Source organism: Cavia porcellus, unplaced genomic scaffold, assembly GCF_034190915.1.
Source record: "Cavia porcellus strain 051 isolate PalLab524CR breed Dunkin Hartley unplaced genomic scaffold, mCavPor4.1 scaffold_22, whole genome shotgun sequence".
NCBI lineage: Eukaryota > Metazoa > Chordata > Mammalia > Rodentia > Caviidae > Cavia > Cavia porcellus.
Window position 1 is genome coordinate 43325971 of NW_026947505.1, and position 17843 is coordinate 43343813.

The 17843-nt window shown below is 38.9% G+C and overlaps 1 protein-coding gene across 4 annotated transcripts in view; it reads right to left on the reverse strand.

The window, feature by feature from the left end:
* Paqr8 (progestin and adipoQ receptor family member 8) overlaps positions 1-17843 on the reverse strand; it is a 48853-nt gene that overhangs the window by 8273 nt on the left and 22737 nt on the right. The gene's annotated exons all lie outside the window — the stretch shown is intronic.

Genomic DNA, 17843 nt, shown 5'->3' on the forward strand with positions numbered 1-17843 from the left:
TAATTAAGGGAAAAATAAAAAATAGTAGGTTATATTATAGTAACCCACTTTGATTTCCTATTAACTTGATTTGAAACCCTGCATTGCTCTCACCATCTTGTTTTGACTGATTTTACTCTATTCTGTTTTGCTTGATACTACTAAGTTCGAGAGTATAGGCAACAACTGTGAAGACAATAAGATTCATTATGATGCCCATTCTTGGTTTGACTATTATCTTTTGAAGTCCTGTAATGTCTCCAGTGTTTTGGTTTTATTGGTTTTGTTCTTTACTGTTTTGTTCAATTTTATTATAACTGATGATATAGGCAGTTCTTTTTAAGATAGCAAGAGGAATTATGGTAACCATTGTTGATCACCTTGTATTTTGTTTTTACAGTATGTATTTTGTCCATCCTTTTGATTTGACTGACTCTGTTTCGTTATGTCACATTTGGTTTTATTCTCTTCAAAAAAAGTAATAAGAACTGTGGGAGTAATAAAACCCAAAATGTGTAATTGTCATTGTACAAAAGAGAGGAAAATAAAGTGCTCTAAAGGATTTAACTGCATGTATATTTAAGTGTATAAGATACATAACCATATTACTGAGTTTTGTTGGATCACTGAACAGAACTGTTTGCAGTCTCACAGTTTGAATATCCACTTTATATGCTTTAAATTTGTAACTTGAACAACTATTTCTAAGATGACAATATGTAATCTATTAACTAGTGATTTCCTACTGTTTATTTTTTCTGAAATTCTGTATAACTTATACCCTTTTTCTGTGTTTTCTTTTTCTCCTTAAATAAAATTTAAAAACAATAATAACAACAACAAAAAACCATTCCATAGCCCACCTGAGCCCCTCTGAAAAAACTGGCCTTATTCTTCCTCAAAGCACTGTCCCTTTAGGTCCTCAAAATGAAGTCCCTTCCCATTCTGCCTTACTTTCTAAATCTATGTAATAAATCAGCCTGTCCCTCTCCCTGATACATCCTGAAATGCTTTACTGCATTTTCAGTAAGTCAAGATCCTGCATAAGCCAACTTGAGGTGCCTAGCTCCTCAGGGGACCTCCTGGTGTAGCACCACAAAATGTAACCTTAGAAATTACATTTTTGGGGCTGGGGATTTAGCTCAGTGGCATATGGTCGTGAGTTTGATCCCATAACAAAAAGAAGTTACATTTTTTTCTTTTAGTGCTAAGTGACTTCCCCAGCCTTTCCCAGGCCTAGGACATAAACACCTAGCTACCCCCACCTTTCCTCAGTCTGGATGAATAGACAGAATATGCACAGGCTGACACCAAGAGGTCTAATCCAATTTCATTTCCTCAGGCAAGGCAAAGAGAGATCTGGGTTCAGAAAGGGAAGGAATAAACCTGGACATAACTATTGTCTCACTGTATTTTTCTCCCGGCACTGTTCCTGCTATGAAAGACCCTAACACACCTGTACACACCCGTGAGATGGTGATTTGAACCAGACAGGCCCCTCCATCTCCTTGGAGCTAGCTTAGAATAAATCCATTTTCCTTTTCACTAAAATAAGTGGCTCCCTTTTGTGGTAGGCAGTATAGCCTATTAGCTTATAAGTAGGCAACCAGTAAAAGACATTTGTCTTTTACTAAGATGGTGTTAAGCTGATCAGCCTTAAAAGAAAATAGCAGGTATACAAGTTTAAGGGTTAACTCAAGCCATACAGATCACTGAGCTCAGGAATGTAACAACACGGGAAATGGCCATTGTAGGCTGATCCTCCTCCTCTTTTACTTTCTTCTATTACACAGCATGGTTCCTGAGTGGCCAAACAGTGTGTGATCAGTGTGTGGCCACTACCTGGTCTGTGAGCATAGACAAATTCTATAGGCTAAACCTGCCGTCACTCCTTAAGGACAGAAACCTGGCCACCTTAACATAAAAGACCCTAGACAGTCCACTCTGGCAACCTTTATTAAGGTCCCCTTCCAACTATTGGGAGCTTTTTTTCTTTCTTATACATCTAATAAGGATTCCTCCTAACTGCTTTTGTCTGTGCTTTCATTCTTTGACTTTGTGAGACACCAGCCTAGTATGGGGAGTGATATTTTGATTTCATCAGTAGCAGGCAATGAAAGAGCATATAAAAGGTCAAAAATACTTGGCTCCTATCCACTGACAGTATGCACGTGGGAATTAATTGAGTTCTTGGTGGGTCCACAAGCAGAAGAGAAATGATGAGGAAGAAGAGTTGAATGAGGCAGTGGCATCAGTAAAATCTCAGATTTGATGTTACAGAAGGAAAACGGGAATCACTTCTCTACCCTGAAAATTTTGGCGGATTTAAATGCTTATTTCCCTTGAGCTCTGCAGGACTTCCACAGCTAGTCAATGCCTCCTTTTTGGCTCTGCCTCTGTTTTTTATTCCCACCATCTCTGTCAACTGTGGTATTCCCAAACTCACCATAGTTTGTCTACAGTGGAAACTTGTAATCCTTATCATGCAAACATGACCTTTCTCTTTTGACCTTCTTATTCTAGCCTCCTTAGTCAGTCTATACTACCCCAACCCAGTTTCTATGACCTGAGGCCTGCCTTGTAATGCTGAGAATTATTCCGCAGTGCCTCCTCCCAGCAACTCTAGCTCACATTCAACAGCCCCTCAGGAACAAACTCTTCCAGGAAGCCTTCCCCTTCCCCTTTTCTTTTGGCTTTTTGAGACAAAGTATCAGGACTCAATATGTTGCCCAAACTGGCCAATCCTCCTACTTCAGCCTCCTGAGTTGTGGGATTACAGGAATGTGCCATCACAACCAGCTCAGGAAGCCTTTCTTAACCCTTAGAGGGGATTACAGCTCTTCCCAGCTCTGTAGTATCTAGTTTTGCTTCTGCTTGTTCTTTCTTGCAGTCATGATGATTGATTTATTCCCTTACATCACCATTTGCTGCCAGCTCCTTTAAGGACAGAGATTATTTAGTGTAGAAGTTCCTATTTTTTAAATACTGTCTGGCATATAAAAGATTATCTACTGAATGAAGACCAGTAGAAAAAATAAATGAAATCTGGATGTCAATATTTGCTTTATTTAATTAACTGTGTGACCATGCCCAAGACATTTAACTACATAGCATCATTTTTCTCTTTAGGAGGGTGGGTGGGAGGAAGTAATTTCCTATTGAGGATGGATATGAGAAATAGGTTAACAAGAGAAGAGGAAAATTGTACTTTTAAATCATCAGAAATAAGATCAGAAAAAGATAAATTATTAAGACAATTTGGGGGGCTGGGGATTTAGCTCAGCGGCATAAGCACCTGCCTTGCAAGCAGGCAGTCGTGAGTTCAATCCCTGGTACTGATAAAAATGAAAAAGACAAAAAAAAAAAAAAAAGACAATTTGCTTATGAGTCATCACTCTCAGCCTGAAAAGATGAGATTGGGGAATCTAAAGAGCTAAGATTTTTGCTCACCAGTGGAAGATCAGACCTGAAAGGAAACACTCCCTCTGGAATATAGAGGAGGGATCAGGCCAGACTGTCTTGGTGAAATCTGTCCTCCAAGTCTTAAGAATGGTTGCTGGCCTACTGCCTTGACTGGCAGGGTTCCATGATTTATTTATAGGTATGTATATTTTTTTAAATACTATATATCATAAAAAGACCCATTTTATAGAATTTTATAAATTTACATTTTGGTTAGTATCCAAGTCCACTAGGAGTCACTCTAACCTTACTTTTCCCTACAACTGAGGACAAACCCACAATAGTCAAAAAGAAGTCAAACAGGTCAAGCAAAGACTGCCAATAAATTCAGCAACTAGGTAAATCTAAATGTAGCATATACAAAAACAGAAACAGAAGATTTTGCCAGCAAAAGTAACATATCCTATCAAAGAAACAATCTTTCTCAGATTTACCATTTTAACAACAACAACAACAAAAAGATGGTCTAAAAAAAAAAAACAATAGCTAGGTGTGGTGGCGCACTCCTGTAATCACAGCACTTGAAAGGCTGAGGCAGGAGGATCTTTGAAAGACCAGCCTGGGCTACAAAGTGATCTCAAAACCAGCCTGAACAGCATAGTGAGATCCTGTCTCAAAAAAAGACAAAACAAACAAGACCTAAGCATTCAAAATTCAAGGCATAAGTAACTAACAAACAAGGATAACAGTTTTTGATTATCTAAACAAGTCACAGTCTAGAATCCATGAAGCAAAGGCAGAATCCATGAATTTCACCTCCTGATTATCTTGGTGGAGCTGCCAAAAGACATAGTGGGAAATAAACGTAACTTCCAACCTGCCACATGTCAAGAGATTCTGAGTTTGTATTCTTCAAAAATCAAAGAATGGGGGCTGGGGATTTAGCTCAGCAGCATAAGGGCCTGCCTTGCAAGCAGGCAGTTGTGAGTTCGATCCCTGGTACCGATTAAAAAAAAAAAGACAAAAAAAAAGGGGGGGGGCTGGGGATTTAGCTCAGGGACATAAGCGCCTGCCTTGCAAGCAGGCAGTCGCGAGTTTGATCCCTGGTACCAATAAAAATGAAAAAAAAAAAAAAGAGAGAATGAGAGGAACTTCCGGGAGAACATGGCGGACAGATAACAGCAACTACCGGAGGCTCTCTGAAAAACTAGGCTCAGAAGCCAGGTATGGTGCGGACTAAAGAGACATAAGCAGGTGGAATTATGCTCTGCTGTCTCAGGAACAAACTCAGCTGAGAGAAACCAACTTGGAATGCAGTCCTGGTGCTAAAACTGGAACAGAAAAGTCTCGCTGCTGAGGCTGGACCCTGCGCCATTGGAAGCCGCAATTTGGGTTTCCCGCCGTGCAGTGGCTGGCTGCCTCTACATTGGCTCGGCAAGGAGAGAGACGCGCAGAAGCTCTGCGAACGGAGTCGAAAACAGGACGGGCAGGGAGGCATGTTCTGACTTGTGGCGAGGTGAGTGAGAGAAACTGACACTCCACCACAGTTTGACTCCAGCGGACTTTCTGGGCCCGAGCAGTCCTGCGGGAGCAGGGCGCGCTGGCGACTCCAGCCACACATTCCCCTCTCGGGCGGGATTGGTGAAAAGTGCCTGGCCTGCGTGACGCTGCCGGCGGACCCCGTAGGCTGGCCCAATCCAGATCCCAGAGCCCGACGGAGGCCCGGAGGGGCAGGCCCCGCATAGGCTGCCTGGTGCGCAGCGGTGAGTGGGAACACCTAACCGGCGCAATTCGATCAGGCTGTGGCTGACAGGGAGAGAAGCTGGGCCTCTCATATAAGCTTGCATATATAAGGAACAGAGAATATGGGAAGAGGCAGCAACAAGAAAGGCTCCTCGGCCTCCAATTCTGAGAAACAGGCAATAGCGGACACCACACCAATACACATAAAGCACCATATAGAGAGCCTCATAGACCAATTCAGGAATGAAGTTATCAACGACCTGAAGCTAGAAGTATGCAGAATAGTTAGAGAAATGCTAAGCCCCACCCAAGAAAAAACAGATGGTGGAATGGAAGAACAGAAAAAGAGGGGAGAATTGTTTGATGGAGAAAACAGGGAAAGCATAGAATACGTGAAGCAGGTTCAAAGGGACTACCAAGAAACTAAGAAGTCTATCGAAGACTGGCATAACAGCTTGAAAGAAACTAAGGACAGACTATCTGAACTGGAGGGCAGAATTGTAATATGGGAGAATGAAATGAAAAACTTCTTAAAAATAACAAAGAAACAAAAAGCAATAATACAAAGACAAGAAGATGATAAGAGGATCCATAACTTAAGGATTAAGAACATAAAAGAAGAAGTAGGGACACAAACAAATGAACTACAAAAGCTACTCACAGAAATAATCCAGGAGAATTTTCCTAATTTAGCAAAAGGTAAAGATACTCAGATGTATGAGGCATACAGGACCCCAGCTACCTACAACCCAAACAGAGCAACACCCAGGCATATAATAATAAAAATTCCAGAAATTCAATACAAGAACAGAATATTAAAAGCTGTCAGAGACAAGAAACAGACCACTTACAAGGGAGCACCCATCAGAATTACAGCAGATTTCTCTGCACAAACCATCAAATCACGAAGAGCGTGGGGGGAAATAATTCAAGCTTTGAAAGATAATAATCTCCAGCCAAGATTGAGATATCCTGCACAACTGTCCCTGGAAATTGATGGAAAAACAAGGTGCTTCCAGGATAAAGAGGAACTGGGGGAATTTGCAACCACCAATTCAACTCTACAGAGAGTATTGCAGGATATTCTAAAAAAAGAAAAATACAAAGAATCCAGAAATAGTGGAGGCCACAACTAATGGAGCAGAGAACAAAGTGAAGAAGACAAACTGACAGCTACTGACAGAATAAGAGCTCAACAGAAATGAGGCAGAGAAGATTGGATGATAGGAACAGCTATTTTGGAGAAAATGACATCTTAATAGGTAATACTGATTTAGTATCATCTTGTTTTGAAGTCTCATCTAGCTTTTGTCCTTCTGTCTCCAATGGTCTAAATAGGTTGTATCTTACTGGATTTTATTATGTACGATAGTATAAGCAAAAACCTTTTAAAGACAAGGAGATTATACAGAAACCATTATTCATTTTCTGTTAGTCGATTCTAAATACTCTGTAATGCTGTCATTCTCTTAAATGGTTTTACATTGTTTTGATATACTTAATGCTACAGTATACGAAGTTGTACTCAAGGATTTCAAGGAAAGAGACAATATGGTAACTACTTTTAGGTCAGGATTATCTGGTGGTGAAACACTATTCTGCTTAAATGGTTATGTTTTGATCTGTGCTGTTTCGTTGTTATGCCCTCTTTTATCTCAATCTCCACTCCATTATTTACTTTTTTAATACTTTTTTAAAATTTTTATCCTTTTAATTAAAGGAAAAAAAATAACAGGATATATTATAGTAACCCACTTTGACTTTCCATTACCTCGATTTAAAGCCCTGTATTACTCTCACCATCTGGTTTTTAACTGATGTTCCCCTATTCTGTTTTGCTGGATAGTATCAGGTTTGAAAATTTAGGCATCAGCTGTGAAGATAATGAGATTCATTATAACGCCCATTCTCGTTGACTTTTATCTACTTTTGAAGACCTACAATGTCTCCAATGGTTTGGTTTTGTCCTTTACTGTTTTGTTCAATTGTATTATAACTAATGGTATAGGCAATTCTATTAGAGATAGAGGGAGGCATTATAGTAACCACTGTTGATCACCTTGTATTATGTTTTCACATTATCTCTTATGTCCACCCTTTTGACTTGACTGATTCTGTTCTGTTATGTCACATTTGGTTTTACTCTCTTCCAAAAAAAGTAATAAGAACCGTGAGAGCAATGAAACCCAAAATGTGTAATAGTCATTGTACAAAAGAGAGGAAAAGAAAGTGCTCTAAACTATATAACTGCATGTATACTTAAGTGTATAAGATAGAATATCGTATCACAGAGTTTTATTGGATCATTGAACAGAACTGTTTGCAGTATCATTGATGGAATGTCCACTTTACAAGCTTTAATTTTGTGACTTGAACAATTATTTCTAAGATGACAATATGTAATCCATTAACTAGTAATTTCCTACTGTTCATTTTTTTTTCTGCAAATCTGTATAACTTGTACCCTTTCTCTCCTTTTTTTTTCTTTTCTCCTTAAATAAAATTAAAAAAAAAAAAAAAAGAGAATGAATTCTAAAGAACATCAGAGGTTAAGAGTAGGAAGGGTTTATTGAGAATGATAGCTCCTGAGAGACAGGAGGAGTTCCGAAAGTGAAATGCCAATGAGCTCACTTTTCAAAGAAAGTTTTAAAGATCAAAATTACAAGATGGGTACAAAATCACAAGGTGGATACAACATGGGTCAAAATTACAATAAACCAGTCAGCTTATAAGTATAGCTGCTTAAGCAGGTCATGTAACAAGTGTACATAGGAAGAACAATACCGTGTCCCCCCCCCCCTTTAGGAAGGGATGGATTAGAGGTCCTTGCCACCCATCTGGGTGACTGATATGTATCTAGATTTTATTGAACCAGGTGATAATCAATTATCCCCTGGGCGAAGTATGTAGCCTTGGTCATTTATCTTGAAGCCTGGTCTCCAACAGATGCACCGCTGGCCACAGTTGTAATGTGTTTTATCCTCTGTTCTGATTTCCTCAAGGGGCTATCCCTGTCTGACTGCCTATAATATTTTTATTTAAGTCAACTCTGCCAAGGTCTACTTAGATTAGTTTTCTGAAGAAAATCCCTGACTGCCATCTCCCTTACACTGGCTTCTTTAGCTGGATGAAGCCAGAGTGAGCTTCACCCCCTTCCTTATGGCAGGACCACTTCAGAAGGGAGAATGCAGTAGCTTCGTTATTATGAGAATGCAACTACAGAGTCCCAGGAAGGAAAATAACCCACCATTAAAAACTAAAGCAGCACCCAAAATGTGTAATTGTCGTTGTACAAAAGAAAAGAAAGAGCTCTAAAGGTTAAAACTGCATAAGTGTATAAGGTAGATAACCATATTACTGAGTTTTTTTGGATCACTGAACAAACTGCACTCTCACTGTTTGAAAGTCCACTTTATATACTTCTATTTTGTAACTTGAACAACTATTTCTAAGATGAGAATATGTAATCTATGAATTAGTGATTTCTTACTGTTTACTTTTTAAATTTTGTATTACTTGTACCCTTTTTCTGTTTTTTTTTCTTTTTCTCCTTAAATTTAAAAAAAAAAAAAAAAAAAAAAAAAAAAAAAAAAAAAAAAAAAAAAAAACTAAAGCAGCCAACCAGCTTAAATATGGAAAGATGAACACAAGAGAAAGGGTAAAAACTATAATAAAGAGTGAGATAAGGGCCTTTCTTCCCAGAAAGAAGGTACCACTGTGTTAGTCAGTAGCCCCTTACTAACTGGGACTTTGACTTCAAGGAGACTTTGAGAAAATACTAGAAATACAAGTTTCTTTTTGAACTCATTTCATTTGAAAGACTCCCCACCCCCATAGTATGTGACACTAAGACAGAGAAAGCCTGTGGGACTTCTTTCCCCTGGTGGGCATTCACCAAGAGCTGCTTCTTTCTTATTATTTCTAATACTCTCCAAAATTTTTCCTTTTGTCCTCAAAGCTAGCCTTTGGTTTTGAGAGACAAAAAACTCAGGCGTATACAAAATTAACTATTTTACTCCATTATAGTACTTTTCTTACTGTATACCTAGAATGTTATGGTTTGTATGACATGTTTTAACAAGATTCTTCAAGGGCTGGAAGTCCTTTTTTTTATTATTATCATATATCACTGAGCCTATCACATAGAAGATGTCACAATGAATGGAATGAGAATAATAATAGCAAACTGTTACATGGTTTTTAACATGTGCCAGACAGCATTTTAGGGTATTTGAGAGTATCACCTCATTTAAACTTCTCAGAAACTACTTGGTACCCAGTATTGTTATTATCATCTCTATTTTCCATAGGCGAAAACAGAGATTAAGTACATAATACATGGTAGCTCTAAGAGTTAACCATAAGCAGTTAACTCCAGAGGTGGGCTGTTACTCACTGTGCCCTCCAAAACTACACTCTAAGACTAAACCTTACTATTTTTTGATAATGCTCAATTTCAGATATGCTGCTGCAACACTGCTTTGGTCCATTAGCAAAGATAGTTTACAGACGGCCTTAACAAAACAGCTCTCACTGCAATACTCAGTTCTTTGGAACTGAGTTTATTTGTAAATCAGATGTTGGTACCCTCTAGGAGAAGAAAATGTGACCTCCAGAAAATCCGAGTGGAATCTGCCAAACAGTCTGAGAGAGTCCATGGCTCAGCTAAGTCTGATCATAAACTTGATGGGACATGTTCATTTAACATGCAGCCCATGGGGCCTGCTTTGTGGAACTGGCACAGAGAGACATTCCAATCATAAACCTAAAGACAGAAGTCATAAATCAGCCTGTGGGTGGAAAGCATACTAACATCAAAGATGGTTACTGAACTCTGCTTACATACAGATGCTATTTAAAAGCCTCCATCAGATAAACAAAGTGAAAAATTAAATAAAACCTGTACATTTATGACATTGGTATAGTTTTGTAGAGAGGACATTTTAACTGGAGGCCATATAGGTTCAAAGCAGTGATGTTCCCTGACAAGGACCCTATGTGATCCTAGCACAAACTTGACATACCTGATTTCCTGGGATGAACACTGGACAAGAAATTAGAAGTCAAGGGCTGGGTGTGGTGGGGCATGTCAGTAATATCAGTGCTTAGGAGGCTTACGCAGGAGATTTGCCATGAGTCTAAGGCCAGTCTGGCTATACAGTAAGTTCAAGGCCAACTACATAGTGAGAACTTGTCTCAAAAACCCAAAAAAGAGAAAGAAATTAGAAGCCCTAATTTCTAGTTTCAGCTCTATAGCTAATTGTGACTTTAAAAACTCATTCAACCTCTCTGTACCTCAGTGTCCATTTCCATAAAATGAAAGTACAATTTATATGAGTTCTACTATTATACAGTTTTATATTTCACCTGGATTATGTTTTGCTTTGTACTGAACATCAAACAGGGTACTGGGATCACCAACAGATTCCATGACATTACTTCATGTTCGTGTGTGAAGGAGTAAAACACATGGCAGGAAGGTGGCCTGCTGACTGCTGGACAGAGAACAAAAAGTAGCAATTCCCATCAAAGGGAGAACAAATGCTTTCTAAATATCCCAGAAGGCCAGCACCACATATCACTGCACAACCATAAATGGCTGAGAAGGAGCAAAAACAGCCAAAATGGCAACGTGATGTACATTTATAAGGCCTAGAGCCCTGTTCTGACCTGACTTGGGACAGCAGTGGATTAGAAAAACTTCAGCTGTCTCCAGGATCCTCCACAGTCATCCATCACGTGAGAGACTGCTGGGCACACACTGACTGATCTTTGTAGCCACTTTGCCAAGAATCTAATCACTGTTTATAAAGTCATATTTTAAAGAGTAGCACCACCAGTAGAATTGTATTAGCAGAGATAATTTCAACATGGATTTGCATTCACCAACGGATCAATTTATATTTCCCCTATATTCAAGAAAATGTGATAGATGGTATCTCAATATCCCAAATGAAAGACTGATTAAGTAAATCACACTATATCTATGCAATAGAATTCTATGCAATAATGTACTTATTAAATTATTATGAAGTTTATTTACATTTATGGAAAGATACACATGACATATCTAGATCACCACCTTTTTTTCTGTGATATCCTCCCCTGCACTTAGACAATGACTGACTTGCACATCAGACATGCTCAAAATGATTTGTTGAAGAAATGAAAAACATGCTTGCAAGGCAAAAGCAGAGTAAAAGTATATGTCCTATTTTTGTAAACATTTAAATACAGCACAGAAAAATTATAGATGTATATGTAATCTGAATAACATGGCTATTTTTAAGTTTTTTATGGGTACATGTTTGCAGTACATGATTACATTCATTGTGATGAGGTGGTACATGTACATGGCGCTTTTTTTTTTGGTTCTAGGAATTGAACTCAAGACCTTGTGCTTGCCAGGCAGGCATTGTGTTGCTGAGCTCTACCCTGGCTCTACATGGCACATCTTAATTCTTTTTATACCCCCTTCTCTTCCTCTCCCTCCCCACTTACTCAGTCTCTTGGTCTCCTTCCCATTACTGCTATTGTTAGATGGTGGGTTATAGGGAATGTTACTTCTGGGGCACATACAGTTATTAGAATACCTTTTTTAAATAAATGAGCTCTTAATTTTACATTGGAAAAATTGATAGTCTGCAGATAGGGATGGGGGGGGTGAGATATAGCTAAGCAGTGCAGTGCCTGCCTGGCAAGTGCCAAGTCCTGAGTTTGGTTCTTGGTATCCATGAAAGAAGAAAGAGAGAGAGAGAGAGAGAGAGAGAGAGAGAGAGAGAGAGAGAGAGAGAGAGAGAGAGAGAAAGAAAGAAAATAAGGAAGGACTTTTGGTATAAATATGCAAAAATTAGTAAAACTTATTAATTGGTAAAATGAATGTTACTAATTAGACTTTCAGGCCTCATAATCACTATTGGGGATTTGCCTTTGCTACTTGTTGATCTTATCATTTGTATCTATTTATAAACTATAGGGAATGACTTTGTATTTTTTTTTTTTACTTTATTTTGTTTGGGCTTCATTGAACTTCTTTAATCTGAAGGTTTATAGTCTTAACAATTTAGAAAAATTTTGATAAACTTTTACTCCTCAAATAACAATCAAGCATTATAAAGAAATACATATATGTGTGCATTATTCTGTGGATTTTGAATTTGACTATTTAGCATACCATACTAATAAAATTATTAAGAGTAAAGTGACTATATTTGCTATAATATGAGTTAATGGTTATGGGTGTAAAACATATAAAGGGAGTAAAATATGTCACATGTATTAATGCAGCAGTCTTCTTCTCCTAGATTGGGAAAGCTTGTATCACATACAATATTGTCAAGAGACTTTTCCCATGGCACACAAACCTCAAAGGCCCTAATAAGCAACTCAATCATAGCAATCCCAGACCTTGTGGGTTTGTGGCACGGACTGATCTTTGCCTATCAGAAAAGTAAGGTGCACCTGCATGCCACAGATAGGGCAGGAATGTGTGTCACCTTTTGAGCTCAGTGACCTCTCCTCTGAGTCTTTCCTCTGTGCCTCCCTACTATATTCATAACAATAAAAAGACAACCTTTATTTGCTGCAGTGCTCCTAGGGAAACATAAGCAGAGCACAATTCCTCTGAGTGCCTTTTTCTCTTGCTCATCTGGAACACTCTAGCTAGAATTCCTGACTGTTGTTACTTCCTTTTCCTCCTTCATCTTGACTAATCTCGCTTGATCAGGTACTGTTTGCAAAACAATCCATTACAGACGCATAAACCATCTACCCCATGAAAAAAATAGCATCTGTGTTTTGTCTGTCAGGTGGGAGAATTCCGAGGAGCTGGGAAATTTGGAAGAACACAGTGAGTAATCTAACACCAATCAACAGGTCAATTGCCTGAGGATTATTTTTCTTTCAAGACTTCTTGTTTGGGTACAGATAAACTCTGCTGTGTGAGGTGCCTGCTAATTAAGCCTAGGGATAGAAGTCCCTCTGTACTTTCTATCAGAATGTACGGACTGGCTTCACTAGGTAGAATTTGACTTCAGCCCGGAAGCTGGAGCTAGTCTTTAGCTGGCAAGAAGCTTCCACGGATATGCAAACCTCCAGGGACCTGGGCCAGCCCAGGTGAACTCTTGACGGCAGCTGCTGATTTCCATAGGCAGGAAATCAATCCTGGAATTGCCCTTGTATAGCAGAAGAATCTAGTAACAAATGAGCTGGAACTTAGAGCACCTTGTAGATTGCTGCATTCAGTAATAACAACAAAGTTAACATTAACCCTTCTGCAGTTGATAAGGTACATTCTCCTGAGGGCCCCCAGACCTGGCTTTCTTATTTGCTCTTCTTAGTTACTCAGACATTCTCAAGGCCTAGTTCAAATCTGACTACCCAGGAAGCCTTCTTCAGGACATTTGGATTTCTTTTCCCCTCAACGTAATTATTTCATCTGTTTCGGTAAGTACAACATTCCACATTATCTCACTGCTGTGTCTCTTCTGCCTGTCTTTTGTCTGTGGAACTGAAAGTTCCTTCAGACAAGAATGCTAACTTACTCATCTCTCTCTCTTGTCAGCAAACTACCAGAGTAAAGGTAGTTTTACCTTAGAATTCATTAATAGATAATAATTATCTAAAGATAAAGTAAAATAAAAGTATTCTTTGCCTGCTTCTAAGAGTAAAAGCCGTAAGATGTTAGATAATAAAAATGTGGAGTATTTTCCAAAGGGGGGAAAAAAAAACCTTTGAGTTGGAAATTGTTTATCAGTATGTGGTTCATCTGGCTGGCAGACATTCAAAACAATATTTAAATTTCTAATTGGACTTCTAATTCCTGAAATGTATTTTGGACTTTCGTCTCCTGCCATTGGTATGCATGTGCCCAAGAATGCCTAAGCAAAGATTTAGGAAATGGGGAGGCCAGGCAGAAAAAAGTAATGTAAAGCAACATTGGAAAGAATGAGATCTAATTTCTTGTTGTATAGAAAAAGGCAGAATAGGGTATTCTGGTTCCCTGAACAAGCTCCTTACTTGGCCTCACCAATGTTACTGTACACTGCTATGCCTACAAAGTCTGCTTCTCACTCCAGTTCAGTCCTAGCTAGAACCTTTTCTGTGAAATGCAGCAGCTTCAAGCACAATTAATCATGTCCCATTAGACCTGGTGTCTTCGTCCATGCAGGATGCTGTAACAAAATCCCATAGGCTAGGTGGTTTACAAACAGCAGACATGTATTCCTCACAGTTCTTGAAGCTGGGAAGTCTACCGTCGAGACACCAGCACACCTGATGCCTGGTGAAGACTTTCACTTCACACGTGGCTGTGTTCTAGATCTGTCCTCACATGGCACAAGAAGCCTCTTTTAGCTCTCTACTCTCATGCAGGCATTAAATCCAATCATTTGATGACCAAATCATATCCCAAAGGCCCCTAATAGCCTCACATTGCTTCTTAGGATCTCAACATGTATATCTTGGGGCACACAAACATTCAGTCATTGTAGTCTCTTAGCATTATGCTGTAACTGGCTATATATGTGTCTTCCATTACATTAAAATATGAAATTCACTGAGTTATATAAGAAAGTTATTTAAGACATTTTTAAAAAATATAGTTTGTGGGCTGGGGATATAGCTCAGTGGCACAAGCGCCTGCCTGGCCAGCATAAGGTCCTGAGTTTGATTTCCAGTATCAAAAAAATCTGAAAAAAATACAGTTTGTTGAGACTAGTTGAGGCCCCTGAGAATTTAAGGGATCTATTCAAGGCCTTAAACCAAACCAGCAATAGTATACCTCATTATCTCTGATCGCTGCATCACAAGGGTCCAGCCAGCTGACTGAGTCTCAGTAAAGGTCAGCTAGGAATGACAAGGCAGTGCTAGATGACAAGAGGGTGTCTATTTGCCTCTGAGCTGATAATGGACTAGGAATCCTGGCTGTTACCAATGAGCACCGTGCAGGGCCTCCTTTCCCAAGGTATTCCATGAGGGATCACCTAAAGGTACCCTGAAAGATCCCATCCCATTTCCCAGTGTGGCCTTCCTCACAGTTTGAAATAGTAATTCATAATCAATAGTTAGTTGATCTAATTAAAAAATTATTAGAGTTGATCTGCAGTTAGTTGATCTAATTAAAAAATTATTAGAGTTGATCTGCTTTAAAAACCCTTAGTCATATCCAGGTGTGGTGGTACATGCCTATTATCTCAGCACTCTGGGAGGTTGAGTCAGGAAAATGACAAGTTCAATCCCAGCCTAGCCACCTTAGTGATTGACTGAGTGAGACCCTGTCTCAACAAATGAAAAAAGGTCTGGGAATGTAACTCTGTGAAAGTCCTGGGTTCAATCCCAGTACCCTCACTTCCCCACCAAAAAACAAAACAAAACAAAACAAAAAAACATTCTTTAGGTATTCTACAGAGGAGCTTCATTTGAAAAGTCAGTCACCAAGTTCAGATAAGTCACCAAGAACTACTGTAGTGCTACAACTTTCATGTCCATTATATTATAGCTACCCACCTGGCTAGGCTGCAGTTCCTATGAGGGTAGTAATTACTTAGCTCTCTGAGTTTATTTGCTCCAGGAGCTCCAGTTTGAAATTCTTCCTTTTTGATTGCAGTTTATAATACTCCTGACTTCTATCTGTAATACTTCCACACACCTGCTGACCTTGATCTTTGTACTCCCCATACCCTCCAGTACCCAAACCCTCCGTCTGTCTTAGTCCATCCACTTCATCTGGTCCCAGTGCCATCTCATCACAGACCTAACCCAATGCCATTTCACTTTTACTCTAGCCAGCATTTCTTACCCTCCACCCCCATACATTTGCTGGGCCAGCCTGCCTAGCTCCACCTTGATTATAATTATATAGTTGAGCTAATTTCATTTTTTTCCCTTCACTGGGTACAGTGCTGAGAAGTCATATAATTATGAGAGCATTATGATTTCATGCCTTTTAACCTTAATCAAGACCTAATGTATCCATCTGGAGTTCTCCATTAGAACATTGAAAACTGTTTCAATGCTGACATATGCTTGTAATCCCAGCACTTGGGAGGCTGAAGCAGTAGAATCACTGTGAGCAGAAGGCCAGCCTGGGCACATAATGAGTTCAAGACCACCTTGAACTATATAGTGAGATCTTGTCTCAAAAAAAAATTTTGCTTAAAGACAAACTTCTGCTATACATACCTAGTTCTGTTATTGATATGACCAAGACTTGATAGTCACCAAGACTTGAAGTCAAGCATGAAATTTGTCCTTTCTTTTCCCTTTCCCTTAGACTCCAGTTATTAAATCTTTTTTGCTTAATGCATATCCAAACCTGTGCCTTCTTTTAACTTCTGCATACTTATATACTATCCCAGCTGCACTTTTAGTGATAGCTTCCTGACTCACCTTGGATCTTTTAATCTTTGGCCCTAGTAGCTATGCTTTTTATTAAAGTTCAGCTCAGAAAATAACATCCCCAGAAGCCACCAGTGGTCTTCTCCTTTCTGCCAACCAAAGCTCACACTCCTGAGCCTGGTAGCTGAAGCCTTCTGTGACCTGGCCCTAATCCACATTAGCAGGCATCTTCCACTATCTGATTTCACACCATATGAGAGAGAATAAGTGGAAAGAATGTGTCAGGGTATATCCCTTATGGGAGGAATAAGTAGTGTCACAAAAGTCCTGGTTCCTAAAATATTACCAAAATGTCATGTTATTAGAGTTAAAAAAATCCACATATCTGTATCATTTGTTATTCCTAAACATGCACTAAGACTTTGTTCTTCATCTGAAAATTATGAGGTATTTCAAGGATAATATAACAATTGTCAAATCTTAGCAAGTCATATTTACTTAGGTCTTAACACATATGTGTGTATATGTCTATCAATCTATCTGTCTATGAGTGTGCACCTGCCCTATTCATCTGTCTCTGTCTATAAAGTATACAGTGGAAACCTAGCTTTCCTCCTAACCCACTAGCAGTAGTCACCATGCCCTAAATTGGGAGATTTTCATTCTCAGTGTTTTCACATAAAAGCATTATGAAATTGTATATTCATAAACAGTATATACTGCTTTAGATACTTTAACCTTTATTCAAGTGTGTAACCAACATTCTGTAGCCTTCTTTTATTTAATATGTTTTGTAGTTTTTTTATACAGCAAGTCCTGTGTGATTTTCTATTCAATTAATGTTCTCTGCTAAATATTTTCCATTGGGTGAATATACCAAAATTTATTTGTCCATCCTCCTTTGAATATACATGGAGATTGTTTCTACTTCTTCACTATGACAAACAAGGCTGCAGTGTCCATATCTTCTTGGATATATGACTAAAAGAGAATTCCTTTTCAAGTCTTTTCCCAGGTCTATTCAGGCTTATTTGCCAGAAATGATTTCCTCCCAATCTCTATTCCACAAAGCTGTGATCTAACTTTGAGGGATCTGCTACCTTATCCAGTTAAAGTGACATCTTCATCCTACTCCTATAGTCTTTAGTTTATCATTAATTAAATTATGTTACCATATATAACATTGTCCTAGAGCTGTCTGGGTTCTTTCTCCATGATTCTAGCAGGCCATGAGTTTCTTAGAGTAAGTACTGCGCTGATGGTATTAAATTCCCTCTCCTCCTCACTTTGAACCTGACATAGATGTCTGCCTAGAGTGGACTTTCAGTGAATGCCCACTGAATCTTGCTAAACTTTCCTTCTTTTGTACTAAGCACTGCTGT